The sequence below is a fragment of the Cavia porcellus genome, unplaced genomic scaffold (assembly GCF_034190915.1).
Source record: "Cavia porcellus strain 051 isolate PalLab524CR breed Dunkin Hartley unplaced genomic scaffold, mCavPor4.1 scaffold_19, whole genome shotgun sequence".
Taxonomy (NCBI): Eukaryota; Metazoa; Chordata; class Mammalia; order Rodentia; family Caviidae; genus Cavia; species Cavia porcellus.
In genome coordinates, this window is record NW_026947502.1 from 29963778 (window position 1) to 29985024 (window position 21247).

Here is a 21247-nt window from a genome sequence, read left to right on the forward strand (position 1 = left end):
AGACACTTAGCTTTCCTTTCCTATGTTGCAGTCTTGGCACTTCTCTTCTCATTTTATCGGGATCTTCCTACTATATTGTACAGCATGAACTTATCAAGGAAGTAAGATATCAATAAAATAAAATATCAAATATGTAATGAGTACTTAGAATAAACATCAGTATTTTCACATCAGCTGTGTATTTGCTTACAAAACCTAAAATATAACATTAGAAATAAAAACCTATGTGAACGACAATGTAAACACAAACAAAATTGGCCCCAGAAATAAGCTTTGCTTCAACTGCCACACCCAAGGCAGTCTTCACACGACAACTGCATCTTCCCTGTACAACTATCACTTACACTGATAGTACATATATTTTGTTTTCCTAGCCTTTTTTGTGGGTTGATATCTTTTTGGTTTTCCTGTTGTTGTAGTAGCTCTTTGTGATGCTGCACCTGCCTGCTTACCAGTCAGCTCCCCAGTGTGCTCCACAAGTGTTTTGTGTAGTTCCCTGGACAGAAACAATTTTTTTCTCCTCTGCTATAAATGATTCCTTATGAGTTCCAGTTGCATTCTTTTAAGAAAATTTCTCTATGATATTTTGCACTTGCTATTTTCTTTGTAAATAATCAAACTATTAATGCCATACATGTTTAAGATAGAGTAAAACACAACCATTGGCAAATGCTTTGAGTTTTGAATAACATCATAGCTGCTGCATGATCATCAACAACCTCTATTCCCCCATTGGTTTTACTGTTGAAAGTTATTATTTCAGGCTTTCATTTTGTAAAAGTTTCCCTAACAATATTTCTATTATGGTGAAATGTTGATATCAACAGTACCATATACAAATCCAGTGTTATAGCTTTCTGAGGTCCACAGATTACACTATGCAATTCTCTGTTTTGAAATTAACATTTCATTTGGAATTTCTACTTTGTTCTTGTGTACAGTTCCTATGTTGGTCAACTTGTGCTATAAGCAAATGTAGCATCAACTGGAAACTGATAAACCAATTGTAGAATGTCACATTTTGATTAGTTTGGGAGATGGGAGCAACCAATCTGTTCACATTCAGTTTATTACTGTATGTAAGGTCCTGACGGCTGAGTTTCTGAATGAATGAATGTCTAAACTGAAGCATATTATAAGCCTTTGCATCTACAAGGACATAAACTTTTATGCCATATTTTGAAGGTTTGGGGGTAATATACTGTCTGAAGCTACAGCAATCATGAAATGTTGCAAGATGTTCATCAATGATATTCAGATGGTATGTAAATTACTTGTCAATGGGCTGCTGCTATCTGCTCATGGTTAGAGAAATTGTGGGCAATTATCAGTACTTTTTCTTTCTTGGTAGACGAGAGTTTGTCATCAAGCCTCAGGCAACCTTGAGGCTTGATGACAAATCCCCAAACCAAATCTCCTTCAGTGTCACCATTAACTCTATGAATCCCAAATGCATGAGATTACCATGAGAAAGCCCTGCTAAGTACAGCAGACGTTATTTTCAGTTCAATTAGTGAGGTGTCATATTAAATGCATTTTTGAGTATGGCTATTGGTACCATATAGAACATTTTACTTGTATTTCAACACTTGAATATTTCACAACATCATGTAGCATTTCATTCTTCAACAATTTCCAACATTGAATGGCAGTGCTGGCACTACACCCAATAGGTTTCCTCCCTGCCAAGATTTTCACTATATTTTTGGACTTAGTTCTAACAACAAATCTTTCTATTTGGCTGCATGACCATTTTGTACCATTTCTACTAGTCAAATTTCTACTAGTCAAATTCTTCATCATCTGAATTAAGGAGGTCTGTATTCGTTGTGTCTGTATCAATGGATTCTTGCTCCACTTCACTATCACAGAAATTTTGGCTCACATGACCAACACCAAAGTCATTATCATCCTCATCATCCATGTAAGGATGATCTGATGATTCACTTTTGACTTTCCTCAAAACTTGAAAATCTGTTGTTTCATGTGCTATTGTATTGAATTAGGTAACTTCTACCAGGAAAATCAAAAGAAAGCTTCTTTAAAAATAAATGCTAAATGCATGGGATTTTTTTTAAAAAACAGAATCTCACTGTGTGGTTCAGGCTGGTCCTGAACTCACTTTGTAGCCCAGACTGGCCCTCAAACTCAAAGTGATTCTTCTGCTTCAGCCTCTCCAGGGCTGAAATTACAAGTATGCACTACTAGGCCTAGCTGCACAGGAATTTAGCAAGGAGCATTTCATAGATAAAACTCACCTGTTGCTGCTTTGCATCTCCTATACACACCTTACCATTCATCTGCCAACTGGGTAATGTACAGATAGGTTTTTATTTTGCCCAGACACAGCTACTGTGAGTCACACTCACATTCTATTTATGGTAGAATACATATTTACAGATCAGTGGTGTGAGCATATTTTACCCCCTATGATGCTCAGATAAACCCACACAAAACCTGTTAGCTGGAGCATTATGTGGACAAAAATTCCAATTTGACCATTTTGCACACATGCACACACATTCCCATTTGCCCTACCAAGTGCCTAAACAGAAAGATTCCTTCCTGTTTCTTCCAGGTTCTCGGTCAGCTACTACTATGCTAAGGTACAAATTTACAGTTGAAAAGAATTAGGTTGTTGTAACCCAATATTATGCCCCTTCTGATAAATCACAAGAGAAATTATAAAATATATTGAGACGAATAAAAATAAAAATACAATATACCAAAACACTCAGGATGCAGCAAAAGCAGCATGCAGAAGAAAATTTATAGCTGTAAATACATACATTAATAAATACCCAAATCAACAACCTTACACACTAACGAACAATAAAAAACAAACAAAACCAAAACTACCAGGAGAAAGAAAATACTAAGGTTATAGCAGAGAATAGAAAAACAGTAAAATCAAGAATTATCTTCAATAAGATCACTAATATTACTAGATCAGAAAAAGACTTAAATAACTAAAATTATACAGAAAAACAGATGTTACTCATGACTTTATAGAAATCAAAAGGATAAGAAATTATTATGAGTTATTATATATCAATGAATTGGATAATCAGATAAAATGAATTAATTCCTAGAACTACACAACCAACCAAGGCTAAATTATGAAGAAATAGAAAATCAAATAGAACCATAACTAGTAAGGAGATGAATAAAATAATCTCCCCCTACAGTGATTTCACTAGTAACTTCTACTAAACAGTTACAGGAAAACTAACACCAATCCTCCTCAAACTTTGCTTTAAAATAAAACCAAACACTTCTAATCTATCCTGTGAGGCCAGGAATATCCTGATATCAAAGACAGCAATAACACTGTCCGAAAAGAGTGATATTCCTGGGGCCTGGGATTTAGCTCAGTGTCATAAGCGCCTGCTTTGCAAGCAGGCAATCGTGAGTTCAATCCCTGGTACCGATAAAAAAGAAAAAGACAAAAAAAAAAATTTAAAAAAAAAGAGTGATATCCCTGAAAAAATCCTCAACAAAATACAGTACTAGCAAACTGAATTAAATAATACACTAATGTGCTTGTACACCATGAGCGAATAGGACTTATTCTCCAAATGCAAGGATGTTTCAGCATACAAAAGCCAATCAATGTAATTCTCCACATTAACAAAAGGAGTTACAAAAGCTACATAATGATCTCAAATGATGCAGAAAAAGCACTTTAAAAACAAACACTAAAAAAACTAGGAATAGAAGAAAATTACTTCAACATAATAAAGGCCATGAATAAAAATGATTCCACTAACATTAAATTCTTAAAGATTGAAAACCATTTTTTAGAATCACTCACAAGGATGCCACCTTACTACTTTTATTGAATGTAGGACAGAAAGTCTTAAGAATAACTTGTCATAATTAGTTAGTTAGTTAAAACATCCAAACTGGAAATTGGGAAATAAAATTATCTGTGTTGTCAGATGACAACAGATTACGCAGTAAACCTTAGTGAATCCATTCACTCAAAATAACTATTAGAACAATCATTATTAGCAATATGTAAATCAAAATTCCAATCTTTCAAGGATACAGAATTAGTAATATCAATGCTGAGAATTTTAAGGACTGGACCTAGTTGAAATTATACCTAATTAAGTTATATAGGTAATAGAATGTGAGCATTCATCAGATTTTGTTCTCCTGAGAAATGAAGCCTCTTGCATTCATCTTTCCCTGGTGTTTACATCAACCCTATTTACTGAGATGTGTAGAGCTGGCTATATTGAACCAGATGCTCCCTTAATTGACTAAAAGAATGTGACTGAGTCTGACTGAGAAACCATGTCTCCTTGCAGCATAAGGTTGAGGATTGCCTGTTTGCTGATGGCTGGAATGGGGACTCAAGCAAGAGCCTGTGAGATTCCAGAGTTAGGACAGGAGATAACATGCCAGCTGAGGCCATGAGACTCAGAAAAAATTCTACCCTCCTGGCCAGCCTTGCATACATCAAGCAATCCATTGCTTTACTAATTGGAGTCTTCTGTGCCTGGTACAAAGTTGCTGTTTCTCCTTATAGCCAATGCCTACAAGATTTTTCTTCCCTTGCACTCTGCCGTGAACCCCACCCACCTCACTGATTTGATACTAATAAAGGCCATGAACTTTTGGGCTCATGGCTGTTGTTTGTTTGTTTTGTACTGGGGATCAAACTCATGACCTTGTAGGCAGGCGCTTATGCCAGAGTTAAATTCCCAGACATTCATGGCCTTTTGTTCCCCAGAGAACATTGGTCATCCCAGAGCTCCTCAACTGCAGAATATTCTCTTTGTTTTGCATCCATGTGTCATATCCAGGCCTGAACTTTCTACGGAGTTTTCAGGAATAAGAGAATTGAGTTAAATTACATATTACCTGCTGAAAGATCAGAGTTGGGAAAGGGAAAAGCTCCCTCTGAGACTTCTCCTTTTTCTTTGTGAACCTCCTGCTTCAAGAGCTCATTGCAACCGTTCCTTGGCTCAGTGATGCAGCCCTAGAACTCTAGGCTAGTGCTCACTTTCGGTGCTCAGCTGCCTAAGGCAAGTGAGTGCTTCAAATGGTGAGAGAGACCACATCCTCTGTGAGAAACTTCAGTGTTGTATGGCTGAAATCAGGCATGACCCTAGGAGATATTTTTCTTTTCTGTTTTCTAAATTATCTGTGATGTGAGGATCCTCTTTCTGTTACTCCACTCCCTCCAGAAGATTCATTTTAAATCAACATTTGTGAAAAAGAGAGTCAGAAATCAGGTAAAGGATTCCTAGACCAGTGGTGGTGAACCTATGTAATGTGTGTGATTGTGTTTTTAATATAAGATGTTAATGTCTAAATTTTTTTCTAAATTAAAACCTCAATGTTCAGGTTTAATTGCAGAGTTGGCACTTGAAATAAAGGGGTTTTGCATTGCGGTTTGGGCACTCAGTCACTACAAACTTCACCAGCACTGCCCTAGATCTTGCCTCCAGAATGAACACTTGTTTTGCCTGTTCTTCCTCCTGCTTCAATCAATCATTTTTACAACCATTCAGAGAAACTAAGGTCCCACAAAACTACATTACTCTCTTCCAAAGATGACGCCTTCATAACTTAAATGCCTTCCACTGGGTCCCATTTCTTAATGGCTGCACTAACTCTCAATATCACCGCACTGAGGACCAAGCTTAGAGCATGTGAATTTTTATGGACACACTCAATCTATATCCAAGTAACATCAGTGACTTGTATAACCTGAGCCTTAGTTTCTTATTGTGTTATAACAAGTTGTCACATACTTAATATCTTCAAATATACCAAGTTATTTTTTTAGTCTAGAGGTCAAAGAAACCTAAAATCAAGTTATTGGCACTGTAGTCCTTATGGGAGTCTGAGGAAGAATACATTTCCTTGTTTATTCCAGATTCTTGAGGTCACTTACAGCACCAGTAAAATGCATCCCCTAGACTCCAGTCAATATCGCATTTCCATTCTCTCTTCCTGCTCCCTTCTATAAGACCCATTACACTGGCCTCACTGGATAATCCCGAATAATCCCTACATCTACAGATCTTCAAACACATATGCAAAGTTGTTTTTACTAGGTAAGATAGCATATGCACAAGTTCTAGGGACTAGAATATACATTTTTGACAGTTATTCTACAGCCTACCACAGGTTGTACATAGTATCTCTCAATAAACCTATTATTATTAATCTTTATTAGTACATGCTTGCAGTACTTAATGATCACATTTATTGTGGGGTATTTGTACATGTACATAGTGCATCTTAATTCTTTTCCTTTTCTTTTGTTCCCTACCCCTCTACTCCCTCTGGTCCTCCCAACTCTTGGTTGTTTTCCCTTTTGCAAAAGCTCTATTTTCTGCCAGGTGTGGTGGTGTGTACCTGTGATCCCAGCACTTGAGAGGATGAGGCGGGAGGATGACATGATGAGTCTGAGGCCAGCTTGGACCACATAATGAGTTCATGATCAGCCTGAACTACAAAGCGAGATAAAAGCTCTTTTCATTTTTTGGTCAGTTTTTCCCTATCCCTTTCCTTCTCTCCCCCCACCATCTATCTTCCTCCATCTATTTGAAAAATACTTCCCCCCTACATATTTATCCACCTTCTATTTTGCCCTTTTTTGTGTTTAATATATGAGAAACCACGTGATATTTAAGCTTGTATGTTTGATGTATTTTATTTAATATTATCTCAAAGTGCATCAGTTTAGCTACAGATGCCTCAAGTTTATCTTTATTTGTGGCACAGTAGTGCTCCTTTGTGTATAAATACCACATTTCACTCAACTGTTGGATATATAAGCCATTTCCAAGATTTAGCTGTTACGAATTGTGCTGCTATAAACATGGGTATTTATGCATCACTGTAGTAAGATGCCTTTAACTCTTTCAGGAAGATATATAAGGGGAATAGTTGAGTCAAATAGAATTTCTAATTTTAGTTTTTTGAGGAATCTCCATAGAGATTTCCATAGAAGTTGTACTAGTTTACATTCCCACCAAGAATGTAAAGAGTTCCTTTTTCCCCTTACTATTATCAGCAGCTGTAATTATTTTATTTCTCAATTATAACCATTCTTTTCAGAGTCAGATGACATCTCAATCTTGTTTCAGTTTGCATTTATCTAATGGCTAGCATATTTATTGGTTATTTGTACTTCTGTGAAGTGTATATTCATCTCAGTTTCCTATTCTTGATAGAGTCTTATATTGGGGGTTATAACTTTTTATAATTTTTTATATATTCTAGATGTTAATGCTCTGTTCAAATAGCTGGCAAATTTTTTACCATTCTGTAATTTGTCTCTTCATTGTTTTGATTGTCTCCTTTGCTGTGCAGCAGTTGTTGATTTGATATTATACCATTTGTTGATTCGTGGTATTATTTCTTGTATCACTGAGGTTCTGTTCAGAAAGCCCTTACCTATGCCGATGGGTTCATGAGTTTTAGTTTATTTCCTTGCAGATTGTTTATGAGTTAGCATTTAGACCTTTGATCCATTTAAATTTGAGTTTAGTACATGATGAAATATAAGGGTCTAGACTCAGTCTTACACATACGGATATCCAATTTTCCCAGCACTATTTATTAAAGAGGACATATTTCCTCCAGTGTACGTTTTTGTTCCTTTTGTCAAAGATCAAGTGGTTGAGTGTGCCTGGGATTGTTTTGTGCTTCTTCTGTTCCACTGATCTATCTTCTGCCAGCATATGCAAATTTATCACTGTAACTTTGTAAAAATAACTTCAAATATGTGATTGTAATGCCTCCTGCTTTGGTCATTATCCGGTATTTCTTGTGCTATTCTGAGTCTCACCTCTTCCACATGTATTTTAGATCGTTTTCTCTAGGTCTGTGAGGAGTCTTGTTGGTATGCTAATGGGACTGCATTAAACCTATATATCAATTTGGGAAGTATAGTTATTTTAATCAAAATATAATCATATTGATTCCACCTGTCCAGGTACATGGGATATCTTTCCATTTTCTGAGGTCCTTTTTGATCTCCTTTTTTAGAAAGATGCAATTTTCATTGTAGAGGCCTTTTACTTCCATTGTTAGGTTAATTTCTAAGTATTTAATTTTTTTATTCTACTGTGAATGGCATTGCTTTCCTAATTTCTTTCTCAGTGAATCCATTATTAGTGTATAGGAACACTATTGATTTTTGTGTTTATTTAGTATCATGCTACATTGCTGAATTTGGTTATTAATTCTAAGGGTCTTTTGTTTATTAAATTTTGGGGTCTTCTCTACAAAGGATTATGTCATCCGCTAATAATGATAATTTGACTTCTTCTTTTCCTCACATATTTTTTTTTCTTTCTCTTGTCTGCTCTGGCTAAAGTTTTGTGGGCTATGTTGAACAGGAAGAGTGATAGCAGACATACTTGTCTTTTTCCTGATTTTAGAGAGAAAGCTTTCAGGCCCTCCCCATTTAATATGATGTTGGCAGTACATGTTTCGTAAATGGCCTTTATTAGATTGATATAAGGTTCTCCTATAGCTATTTTTTCTTCAGGGATATTGTCATGAACAGTGGTTGTATTTCATTTCATTAAAGACTTTTTCTACATCTATTAAGATAATCATGTGATTTTTGTCTTTACTTCTGTTTACATATTACACCATTCTTGCATCCCTGGAATGAAACCTACTTGGTCATAATGTAAGGCCTTTTTGATGAGTTGTCATATTCTATTTGTCAGTATCTTGTATCTATGTTCAGTAAAGAGATTGGCCTTGCCTTTAAGGTTTATGTTGAGAAGTCTGATGTAATTCTGAGGATTTTCCTTTATAAGTGATTCATTTATTTTCTCTAACACCTTTTAAACTTCTGTTCTTGTGTTAGGTTTCTGATATTTTAATTATGATGTGATGTGAAGTGATTTTTTGTTTTTTCTCATCACGGCTTTAGAGTTCTGTGTGCCTCACTTATCTAGATGTTAAACTATTTTTCCATATTTGGAGTGTCTTCTGCTATTACTTCTGTGAGCAGGTTTTTGATGTCCTTTGCATTGTTGTCTGATTTTTCACTAATTCCAATTAATCTAAAGTTTGGTCTTGAGTCGTTTAGCAGTTGTTGACACTTTTTTTCACATTCTCTTTTACTTAAGGTATTTCTCATTAATTGATCACCAATTTCTCATCATTTGATCTTCTAGATCTGACACTCTGTCATTGGTCACTTCTGCTGCTCAAGCTTTTAATCATATTTTAAATCTCCTAATTTCTTTTTTGGAACTTTTTTGTGGACTCCAATTATGTCCTATGCTAAGCATTCATGTTTTGCATCTCTTTCTTTACTTCACTAGTGTTATTTGCCTTTACTCCACCAGTCTAAATTTTTCTCTTCTCTGGCTTCTATCCATCAGCGGTGTGACATTTCTTTCCACAAAAAGTCAATTGAATCTCAATATTGGCAATCAAATTCTGGAGACTCCTAAGCCTTTGAATCTGTATTATTGTCTAGCTACATGTAGATCAGACCAAACAGGTATGACTTATACACCAAGAACAGGGTACAACACAGTGGAAGGAAGGAACACAGGCTTCCAACTGAGACACTAACCATTTAACCTGTGCTAGCTCTCTAATCTCCTTGAACCTTAGGTTTTATCTGTAAAATGGGTCTAATAGTCTGAGTCCTGTCTCACTTCCTGTCTTGTAATGCCTACTACTCAGAGAAAGGTCAGATGCTTTGTTACCCAACAATCATTCCTTCCTACAAAGAGTGCAAGAGGGTTTCCTTTACTGCATGTTGAGTTAAACACTTCTGTTGCAATATTGCAGGAAATGTAGTGTATCACAAATGTTCAATAATCATAGGCTTGAGCATTTTCAACCTGAACTTCACAACAATATCTCATTCCAGAAGAGAAAGTTTTTTGCTAAGAGAATTATAAACTCCATTCTGCATACAGTTGATAACTAGGTACAAATCAATGGTGACCGACTATGTTATGGTTTGTGTTCAGATGCCCCTGCCCTCCTCATGCAAATCATGGACATGGCTAAATTCAGTGTTCATGATTGGTTCATTTTCTAGCACTGGGATTGGTCGTGTGAGTGCTACACCTGCCCAGGGATGGAGTCAGCACAGAGTGTAAGGGTGGGAAGAAAGCATGTGTTTCCACTTTCGCTCTATTCATGCTTGCTGTTTGCAGTTGCCATGAATGGCTGCCCTGCCAGGCCACCTTTCTGCTTGGAGCCAGTCCAGGCTATGGACTGATAGCCCCAAAACTGTAAGAAATAAACCTTGCCTTGCTTCACTTTGGGCATCAAGTATTTTATCTCAACAGTGAGAGAAAAGTAACTAAGACAGACTAGTTTCCTTTCATCCTCAAGGACATCCTGACATGTTTTGGCAGATTGCTCCCTTAATCTATGGAGTTTCCTGGCCTGTATTCTACTAACTTTATTAGAAGGCTAAAAGAAAACAAGTGAGTTTAGCAACTTGTTGTTAGAAAATCCAAGTGGTACCATAAACACTATTCCTTTTACTAACAGTACCACTTGAGTAATGACCACAAGAGGGACTTAACAATGTTCGATTAAATTGTGTACAAAGACTTTATTACTGTGACTATTTTAGTTGGGCGGTCATGTTTTCATGCTGTGGCTTGCTTCACTTCACATAGAGGGTGAAGACTGAGACAATGGATGTCTTGAAATTAGACAACTTATTGGCTCTATGTGAGCAAAAGTTCAAACATATAAACTGCTAGTAAATGTATAATCTAAAGATTTTCAGTTCAGTGTTCCTAGATGTTAATAAAGAACTATAGCTCTATGTATGAGTATCTAATGTGTAAAATATTCATTTTCTGCAAGTTCAGACCCCTTTGCTAAGACTATACTATCTTCTTTACAATTATTTATCCCTTTCTTCTACATACAATGTGATTTGCTAATGGAACAGTGAAAACCACTTTGGAAGGCAGGAAGATTTATAAGATACAAATATAGTAGTTAATACCTACCATATAATAACAGAGAATATCCCCTACAAAGTCACAGCTCAGAGTTCACAGCCTCAGTTATTCATGTATTTTTCCTTAGAACCTAATAACTGTTTGGAGAAACCCCTGCAACTTCACAGAAATCACAAATATTCTCTGAAAAAAAATTTTTTTTTTGGTGATCGGTTTGCAGTAGCCCATCCAGGAGGGTTCTTCAGTTCTCCTTGCTGCTGATTGGCTGCTGTCCTGTAACCCATCTCTGCAGTGCACCAGCATTCCCACATCGCATGTAGCTATCTCGAGTGTTCTCAGTTTTGTTTTTTAAAAACTCTTAAATTCTCTAAAATGCCACCCAAACATCTTGTATCCTGCATCTTCTAAGATTTTATTAATATTATTTTATTAAATTAAATTATGTGACCACAATACTAGCTAGTCTAAATTTAAATCATCCAGAGCTCACCACTCTTCTAACCTTCTCCCTTTCAATCCTAATGTTGTATTTTATCTGGCCAGTTTCTCCACATTCCCAGGTATTAATAGTTCAGCTTTGCTAGAAGCTGCAAAGCCCCTTTGCACAAGTATTTTGCCCTGCATTCACATCAGCTATGCTCAAGATTTGTACTGAGCCTTTCCATCCACTCCTTTCTTCATGGCTTCAGCTAAAAGAGCTTTAGTCTGCTCCTCCTTTCTCACCCATTGGTGTGCAGTCCGGAGACATGGTCTATTTGTCCACATACACACACATCCATCATGATCCCACAGACTTCAAGCAGTGAGAAGAGCTAATATTTCTCCTCTGCACCTCCCATCATACCCAGATGTGATGGATAAGTCTGCTCCTCCACAGCATGCACCCCAGCGATGACTAACATGGTTCGCTTGCTTGGCCTGGGGAGCTAAGCAATCTGATACACTGACACATCTCTGCAACCAGCCACTGTATTGCCATTAGGAGCTGCTCTCCCTCACACAAAAACAGATTTATTAAGCATCACCCATTGCCAGGTGCTGTGCTAGACACTTTATAAATACTCTCATTTCATTTTCCCAACAACCCACTGAGAAGGAAATTAATCATCCCCACACTTTATGGATGAGAAAAGTGTGCTCAAATCAATCACTGCTACAGCCATGATTCAAATCTGGTTCTGCTCAAATAAGAAGTCAGTGTCATTCTCACTATACTACAATGTCAAAGAGAAAACAAAGGAACATCTTTCCATACATAGATCTTACTGAGTTTTCAGTGTACTGTATGTGTAATCTTGGCTTCCTAGTTGAAGATTAGGACTTACTTTTTAATTATATGTGATTTTTTTCTCTTCTCCCAAAGAGAGTACACACTTCATGATTCCTTTTGTGACTAAAAGACTTAGGAAGTAGAATATACCCTTAAAAGAGGAAAAGTCTCAAGGAAATACTATGCCCTTTGCTGGCCACTCTAAACATAGCCCATCCACACATTATATCACACCCCAACTAGTTTATAACACACATGCACAAAATCCTGTAGAACCTCCCAAGGTTTCCCTTTTCCTGCTTCCTTTCTAGAACTCCACATCTCAGTCAGTTTCCTGCTAAGTCAAGCTTACCCTTGACTAAGCTTAACCTGTTCCTTGATCTATTGACTTCTGGTCAGAACTCCCCTGACTAATCTCCCCATCTCTCATGCAGCAAAATCGACCAGGACTCTGGCTGCAGACTTTGTGCCCATACAGTTTAGAGCAGGGAAATAACCCACAAGGCACACATGTTCAACTTACATGAATTCAACATTTTCTATGAGAAGTAGGTTTATTCTGCCCTGGATCAAAACCTACAAAGACACTTAGATATCAGCAAAATATCAGAAGCAACAATAACCAAAAATAATAGGTTACTCTAGAGTCTTATTCTTTGGCTTATGTTTTAATGTTATTTCTTAGTAAGACTTGTGCTATGGTTTGGATGTGATTTGTTAACCAGAGGTAGTGGCACCTTTAAGAGGTGGTGTCTACCAGAAGGTCATTGTGTCACTGGGGATAACAACCTCAGAAGGAATTGGTATGGAACTTATTACTCACTTGAGGATTGTTTTTAAAAAACAAGGTAGTCCAGGATGGTGGCATATGCATGTAATACTAGCTACCTTGGAATACAGAAACAGGAGGATTGCAGCTTTGAGACCAGTCTGGGCAACTTAAGACTCTCACAAAGTAAAAAGGGTTGAAGACCTAACTCAGTGGTAGAATACTTACATGGCTAGTATGCATGAGAGCCTATGTTCAAACAACAGTACCACAAGAGAAAAAGAAAAATCTTGACCCCTGAATTGTTCTCTGGCATTCAGTTTCACCATGTGATCCCTTTCTCACACTACCCCATGATGCTGCTGTCTGCCATGATGTGATGCAACCAAGGAAGTCCTCACCAGGGCCAAGGCCGTGCTCTTTGGACATTCCACCTCTAAATTTATAGACTAAGTTAACCCAGTCTCATATATTTTGTTTTGATAATGGAAAACCAACTCATGCTGCTTATAAAGTCACTATCAATGAAAAGCATGTCACTGTCACAGCCTGAGCTTTTCTATGCCCACTAAATTATTTGCCTATAATTGATCTAACCACCTTGCCTAGCTTACTATTATTTTCATTATAAATCTCTGCTATGCCTGGTCTGAGAAATTAATAACTTGCTAGATATGAACCTGAAAAATCAGAAACCTGATATTATGGCTTTGTGTCTAGATGTCCCCCCAAAACCTCCTGCAGTTATAGGTAGGATTTTTCAGAAGTGAGTGGATCTGGTGTATGGGATGCTGGGAGGAGGACGTGTGATTATTAAGTCAGTCAACTGATTGGTTTGGCCTCGTTCTAGAGACAGATAATGGCAAAGCCCAACCTGGGTATGAGTACTACCCATCCTAAGGGTGGGTGGCCTGGACAGAATACAAGAGACAGAAGTAAGGCTGCCGATATCACTTATTGCTTACTGCTGCTTTGCTGCCTTCTGCCCACTATGAACTGTTTCTCCTCTGTGATGCCCCTTTGCCATGCCACCCTGCCTTGGAGTCAGCCAATTATAAAATGAAACTTCTACAAACTATAAGCTAAATCTTTCCTCCTTTAACTTTGGGTGTCAGGTATTTTTGTTTTCTCAGCAATGAGAAAAGTAACTAAGATACCTGACTAACCCATTTAGTCCTGAGTCTGAGTCACCTAACAAAAACCCACATTCAAAACTCATTTTCTTAACTGCTCTGTGGCTGGATATCCAGCCATCTAGAACTGTGTAGTCAAGGAAAGAAAGCTGTAAAGCATTGTCTTAGTTAAATTTCTTTCATTGCTGAGAAAAATGCCTGACACCCAATGTTTATTTCACTCAATTTATAGAGGTTTCAGTCCATAATCAGCTGGCTCCAAGGCAGAGTGGAACACAGCAAAAAAAGAAACAGTTCATGGCAGGGAGAAGATAGCAAAGCAAGCAAGGGATGGCCACAGCTTTTTCTATCCTTTATATCTTATCACGGCTACTTAGAGCAAGTAACGCTCACACCTTTAATCCTAGTGCACCGTGAATCAGTTCCGGTGTCACACACCCTAGATCTAGCCACCTCTGGAAATGGCCCATGTATGACTGCATGAAGCTTTGGGGGGACACCAAGACACAGTCCATAGCAAGCATGAATCTTGTAGCTTGAGGCTGCCACAAACTAGGGATTTCTGCATTGATGTGTACATTGGTAATTTTACTCTTACTGAAATTGTTCATTTAGTTTAAAATCACAAATCTCTTCTTATTCAACTAACAAGTTGTAGGTTTTCTAGTTTTACATCCAGAGTAGAAAACAAAAAAATACAAAAGGATAGTAGAGAAAGTTATAACTTAAGTAATACATGGGCCAAATTATGGCATTGGGTCACAGTGTCAAGGAGATACAGTACATCCAGAAAAGGGGCAGCAGAAACCATTATGATGGCAGATAATTACAAAAGCAAGAGCTAATACACCCAAGTTTATTCTCATTGACCTTCTAGAGAAATCATGAAAATAAGTGCTCTTCAGGCATTTGAATGGCAATATGTTGGCTATGCAAAGTAGTAGAAAATTGGAATGGAACGTTCTCTTTTTTTGTACCGGGGATCGAGCTCATGACTACACACTTGCAAGGCAGGTGCTTATGCCACTGAGCTAAATCACCATCCCTAGAATGGAACATTCTTGAGGATGCTATACTCAGGGCAAAAGCAAGGTCAGAACCCTGAGATGAAAGACCTGGCTCCATCTCTCACCTAGGCTTAAAATAAAATATGCTGCATGCAGTGCAGCTCTCAGTCCTCTAGGGGGAAGACAGTGAATGATGAAAAGAAAAGAATCAAGATGCAGAGAGCTGAGGTCAGGTGGAGCTCCTCTCCTGAAGGGAGAAAGGACTGGCCAGCCACTGCAGCTTGTTTCTTTTTATAATCAGCATAGGAATGAGTTCACAGAGAGTTTAAGGGGAGTTCAGGATCTGGGACAGGAAGAATATCTAAGCTTCAGCAGAACAGTATACCTTGGTGGTTTCACAGGGAACAAGGGGGGAAGTGTCTATACTACCAGGTGACAGTCAAATCACAACGCGTATCAGCAACCTGAGCTCCGTATGCCTCTCTTGCCTGCCAAACTCATGAGAAACAGTGGCCTTGTCCTAGAAACCGAGGTACAGACTGCTTCGCTCCAGCAAAAGTAAGATGAATCGATCTCTCAGAGCCAAGGTTCGCTCTGTAGAAAGAGACAAGCAATAGTTACATAGATAAAGCAACCCACTGCAATAGAAAACATACAAGCTTTTAGACCAACCTAGATCTGAGTAACCTTGAGTTTATCTTCATAGAGTCATAAAATGGTGATAAGGTAATCTGAGAAAGTTTTGTTGTAAAAATCAGCTAGCAGCTTATAAAAGTGTTTATTATACTGCCAGGCCTTTAGGCATGTCCAATAAATGAAAATGGTCTACTAATACTTACCAGCCCTTTACTTGCCATTTGCCTACAGGATTGCTTGCATTTTATTTAGGCACTCAAATTTGAGTGGCCAGTCACGCACAGAATGCCTAAATCCTGCTTCCACGGTGTTTACAAATCAAGATGTTGCAACAACCCCACAAGCCAAGCCCTCAAACCTAAGTAACCCCTATGTCTCCTTAGATGTGGACACTGGAGAGGAATAAATTGGTCAAATTCTTTTACAACTGTTAGCAGAGACTGAACCCAAAACTGCAGAAAATTTTTGCACATTAGTTATAGAAGAAAAAGGCATTGGAGCCAGACGTGGTAGCACACACCTGTAATCTCAGCACTGAAGAAGATGAGGCAGGAGGATTTCTGGGAATTTGAGGCCATTCTGGGCTACAAAGTAAACTCAAAGCCAGCCTGAACTGCATAGTGAAAGCCTGTCTTAAAAAGATTTTTAAAAAGGAAGGAAGGAAGGAGAGAAAGAAAGAAAAAAAGAAAGAAATTTTTAAAACCCAGAAAAACAAAAAAGGCACTGCACTCAAGGCTAGAAGACCCCTTCATTTCATTCCTTTCCACTGAATTATTAAGAAATTTATGACTCAGGGTAGAGACTTCTAAAGTCACAATGAACAGGTAGAAAAAGTACGGCTGAAAATTTGAAGATGAAATTTATATTGTAAGCATAATTGTGAGAGTTTACGGAGCATGGCAAATGCAGGCTGCAGCACAAATAGTTCTCAATTCTTTGTCACAACAGTTCCAAACCCTCATTTGGATGAGAAACATGTGGCATTTGGTCAAATAATTAAGGAAGAGTATTCAGTGGCAAGGATACTGGAAAATGTAGAACTAAACAATGCAAAACCTGCTAAATTGTCCATTATTTGCAGAGTGTGGAGAAATGAAAGGAGGTGATGATTGGAGAATATCCCCTACAAGAAGGTTCTGGAAATAGTCATCCAGATTTCTCTGAAAACAGAGATACATTTAAAAGATATAGAAAACATAAATATAAAGTTTTATTAATAACAAGAGACTTAAAAAATTGGAAATACTTTTTTCAAATCTCACAACTGGGAGATGAAAATTTAAACATACACAGAAGTGGTAAGGTTTGTGGATAGTTCAAAGACTGTTTTTAAGGAAGCAGATAGATTCAGGCTGCAACCTAGAGCTGTAAGCTGTGTACCAAATATCAGTGCTTATAAGCTAACGATGTTAAATTGGCAGGGAGTAATCAGCAGTTTTGTAGAGGCTCTTCACATAGACCCATCAACTACCAAGGCACTGAATTACAGAACTCAAGGATGGCAAGGATTAAAAGAATATGATCAAAGCCAGGCATGGTGGTACACACCTGGCATTCCAGCATTTGGGAGGCTGAGGCAGGAGGATTGCTGTGAATGTGAGACCACTCTAGGCTACATACTGAGTATCAGCCTGAGCTACATAGCAAGACTCTGTCTCAAAAAAATATATGATCAAATATTGACTGACCTTAAGAAAGCTGAAGAGACAGCACCAGAAGACAAAGCTATCCAAGCAAAGTAGCTGAAAATCAAACAAAAGATAAAGAGAAGGCAGTATATGCAAAAATGCTTGCTTTATAAGGATTCAATTGGCCTTAAGTATTATTCATTGATAGTTTAAGGCAATAAGACAATGTAGGAGTTATGTTTATATTATGATCCAGAATGTGTTTCCTTTAACCCTTCAGTTTCTCATTACTTATAGTTTAAAAATACTGATAGTTTCCCTCGTAATAAAAATGTCACAGAAAATTATATTGAGCATTTTTCTCTATTTATCTTATCATACTTGCTTTGTCTGTCCCTGAACGGATTTTTATGACACCAAAGCAAATACATATTTTATGTGCAAATATGAATAAAGGAAAAGTCTCAAAGGACATACAGCAGAATGCAGTGGTATCTCTTGGAGTTATGATTATGGAGAATTTTTCTTTTATTTTTGCTTACTTGCCTTGTCAATCTTTTCTATAAATTTTTATGTATAGTTGGCTTTTTTTTTTGGTAACATACATTAAAATATACTAAAAGGATGTTATTGATATAATATGTATGTAATGCCCTATACGAACCATCTTTTTTGAAGACAAGAGCTAATAAAAGCTCTGCTTTCCTGAGGAGCTGAGATGTGTTTTCCATTTTAATAAAAAATAACAAACTAGGGGCTGGGGATTTAGCTCAGCGACATAAGCGCCTGCCTTGCAAGCAGGCAGTTGTGAGTTCGATCCCTGGTACCGATAAAATTTTAAAAAACGAAAAAGACCCACAAAAAAAAATAACAAACTGACTTACCCTCTTTTTCACTTTGCTGCCAGAGAATTGAGAACCAAAATTTTAGTTCAATTATTCAATTCAGCCTTAATTCTTTTGCATATTTCTCTTCAACTTCTCTGCTTGACTTAGTCTTGACTTTCTAGTCTAATTTCTACTATTTTTTTTTTTTTTTTGGAGTTTTTCCTTTTTATCGGTACCAGGGATCGAACTCACAACTGCCTGCTTGCAAGGCAGGCGCTTACGCCGCTGAGCTAAACCCCCAGCCCCTAATTTCTACTTTTATAATCCTAATTTTGTGTTTCTTATTTAACTATTTTTCTGTATCTTCCATAAGCTACGACAATTCCTTTGTGTAATAAAACCAAGTACACACATACACACACACACACACACACACACACACAATAGTAAATGATTTAAGGATTTCCATAGCCCTTATCCTGAATGCTTTGTTCTAATGACAAAGTTATAGTCACCTTTAAATTCTTATTTCTTAGCATTCTTAAATGCAATATTTCCCAGTATTAACAATATTGTTAAGTCTTAGAATTAGGTCCCTTTTATTAAGTGCTCAATACACTACTAAAAAATCCACCTCGATCTCTATTCTTCCCTACTTGCTTTCCTAAATTTTTACATATCCAAGCAGTAATAAGATCAAAAAGTCAAACACACACCACAGAGAACAAAGTATACAGCTGTCACTCTCTACAACCCAAAGCTCTCAAGCTGCTAGGAAGCCTCTGTTAGACACAAAGACTCTCTGGAAAGCAAATGACAACGCATAGGCTTCATACAAACCAGAAGCTCCCACAGAAAAGTATTAGAGGCACTAATAAAACTAGTCTTTCAGAGATCTGAAATAAAATTTCAAGAGATCCTTAAATAGAGCCCAGTATTACAGCCAGCCAATCAATTATTAATGCTTCAGTCACTTTATGCCACCAGTCTCAAAAGGAGGAGGAGGGGTCCTCCCTCAGGCTGGGGAAGTGAGCCTCGCCAATGGCAAGAGGAAAGACCACATTAATTATACACAGGAACTCTCTCAGAGTCTCCTTTCCCTACCTCGGGGCCAGGAATCTTAGGGAACCCAAACAGCTTCACAGTCCGTGCTCTCCTACCATCACATTTGCTATTTTGGTCAGCAAAGGCAGGTGCCGGTGGAGCCTGTCTTGGTTGCTTACCCAGGGACGCACGTACTGCACCTCCCTTGCTTGTCTTTACAAAAATCAACACAAATACATACTATATAAAGACATCTCAGTCAATGAGGGACCACATATGTCACTGTGGCTACACCACGTAGTATAGGTGTGTAATAAGCTATCCCATCTGTGTTTGTGAAAATACACTCAATGATTACATGATAACAAAACTGCCTAATAATGAATTTTTCAGAACGTATTCTATTGTTAGGTGACACATGACTGTATAGAGAAAACAATAAGTGATACTAATAAGAATAGAGAACATTCATTAAATTCTTGACTATATTAAGTCATCTACACAACAGGATATTGACAATTATTATCCTTTCTGTAGAGGAATACACACAGTTTACAAGGCAGTAGGCAGCACGGCAGGACCTGCACACAAGCATGTTAATACCTTGTGCTTCTGTTATGATTTAGAGCTGAAAATGTCCCCTAGGAGTCTCAGGTGTTTAAGGTGAAGCTGTTAGAAGGTGATTGGACCATGGAGGCACTACATTTATCAGTGAGTTCACAGTTGGATGATTGGAGGTTGCCACAATCCAGTGTGGCTCCTGAGGTTCTTGAGGTTAAGGACTGGCAAGAGGATGAGAAAAATAAAAGACAAAGCTACGGCATCTCCCATAGGGCTATGGAGATCATCAGGTCCTCCAATCAATGAACAAGAGCTGGTAAAATGTTATCAGGTGGCCACTTTCTTATTCATCAATTGAAATCCTGTCCAATAATCCTAACCCCAAGAGATTTTATTTAATCCTTTTTATAACAATTTTTTCTTACGAAAACTCCAATCATAAAATTTAACAGATTATTTTTGAACAATGAGAGACTCTCAAATTATGATAAGCAACAATGTACATTACAAAACTCCAATCATAAAATTTAACATATTACTTTTGAACAATGACTCTCAAATTATGATAAGCAACAATTTACACTACATTTACACAACTGACTTTAGCATCATTTTGACTAACTAGGAACCCAAGTGAAAGCATGTTTTGTTAATTCTATAACTCAAATAAACCTTGACTAAATTATCTATAAATGCAAAAGAAAAAGGAAAATTGCTGAGCTCAAAATAAAAAGAACAGCTGTTCACAGACAAACGGACACATAGACAAACATGGAAGACAATCTGTACAGATTCAAACAAACAGAAACAAATGCAGAGTTGTTGGTGTCCACAAGAACCCTCCAAGTTCCTGGGGGCTATTTCATGCCCCTTTGCTGAACTAGCTCGCTTCTTACACCCTGTGTCCTCGGGGTTGAAACACTTGTCACCTCCAGCAACCCATGCCCTCAGGATGTTTCTCAGGCACCCTGTGCCACATGGACACTGCTGTACAGGCACTTGTGCTATTGGCTCCACAAGTGTGAGCAATCAGTAGCTCAGCAACTTCCAGCAACAGCTTAACAGACTGGACAAACAGACAGTCACAGGCAGACTGACGAACATCTTACACAATCAAAGTGCACTCAAATATATTTTAGCCAAATTGCATTACATAAAATTTTTATAATTGTAGATGTGTAATTTTAAATGGACTAGTCAGATTTGTTGTAGGTCAGTTAGCAGAGATCTCCTATCAAAGAATTTGAAAAAGACAAAATCTTATCTATAATTAACATATTTTTGTCATAGGACTTAGCATGTACTTCTATCATCTATTTGGACCTTTTTAATTTTTGTTTATCATCTCCTGGGCATCTTGGATCAATCAAGGTTATCAGGGTGGTGGTCATGCTGCCATCTTTTCCCTGTTCGGGACCTGATTCATGAAAGAATGCCT

General features: G+C 37.6%; 1 pseudogene; it reads left to right on the forward strand.

Annotated features, from left to right (window-relative positions):
- The first annotated feature begins 13647 nt into the window (after window positions 1-13647).
- Window positions 13648-17550, forward strand: LOC100722457 (peptidyl-prolyl cis-trans isomerase D-like; annotated as a pseudogene).
- The last annotated feature ends 3697 nt before the right edge of the window (window positions 17551-21247 follow it).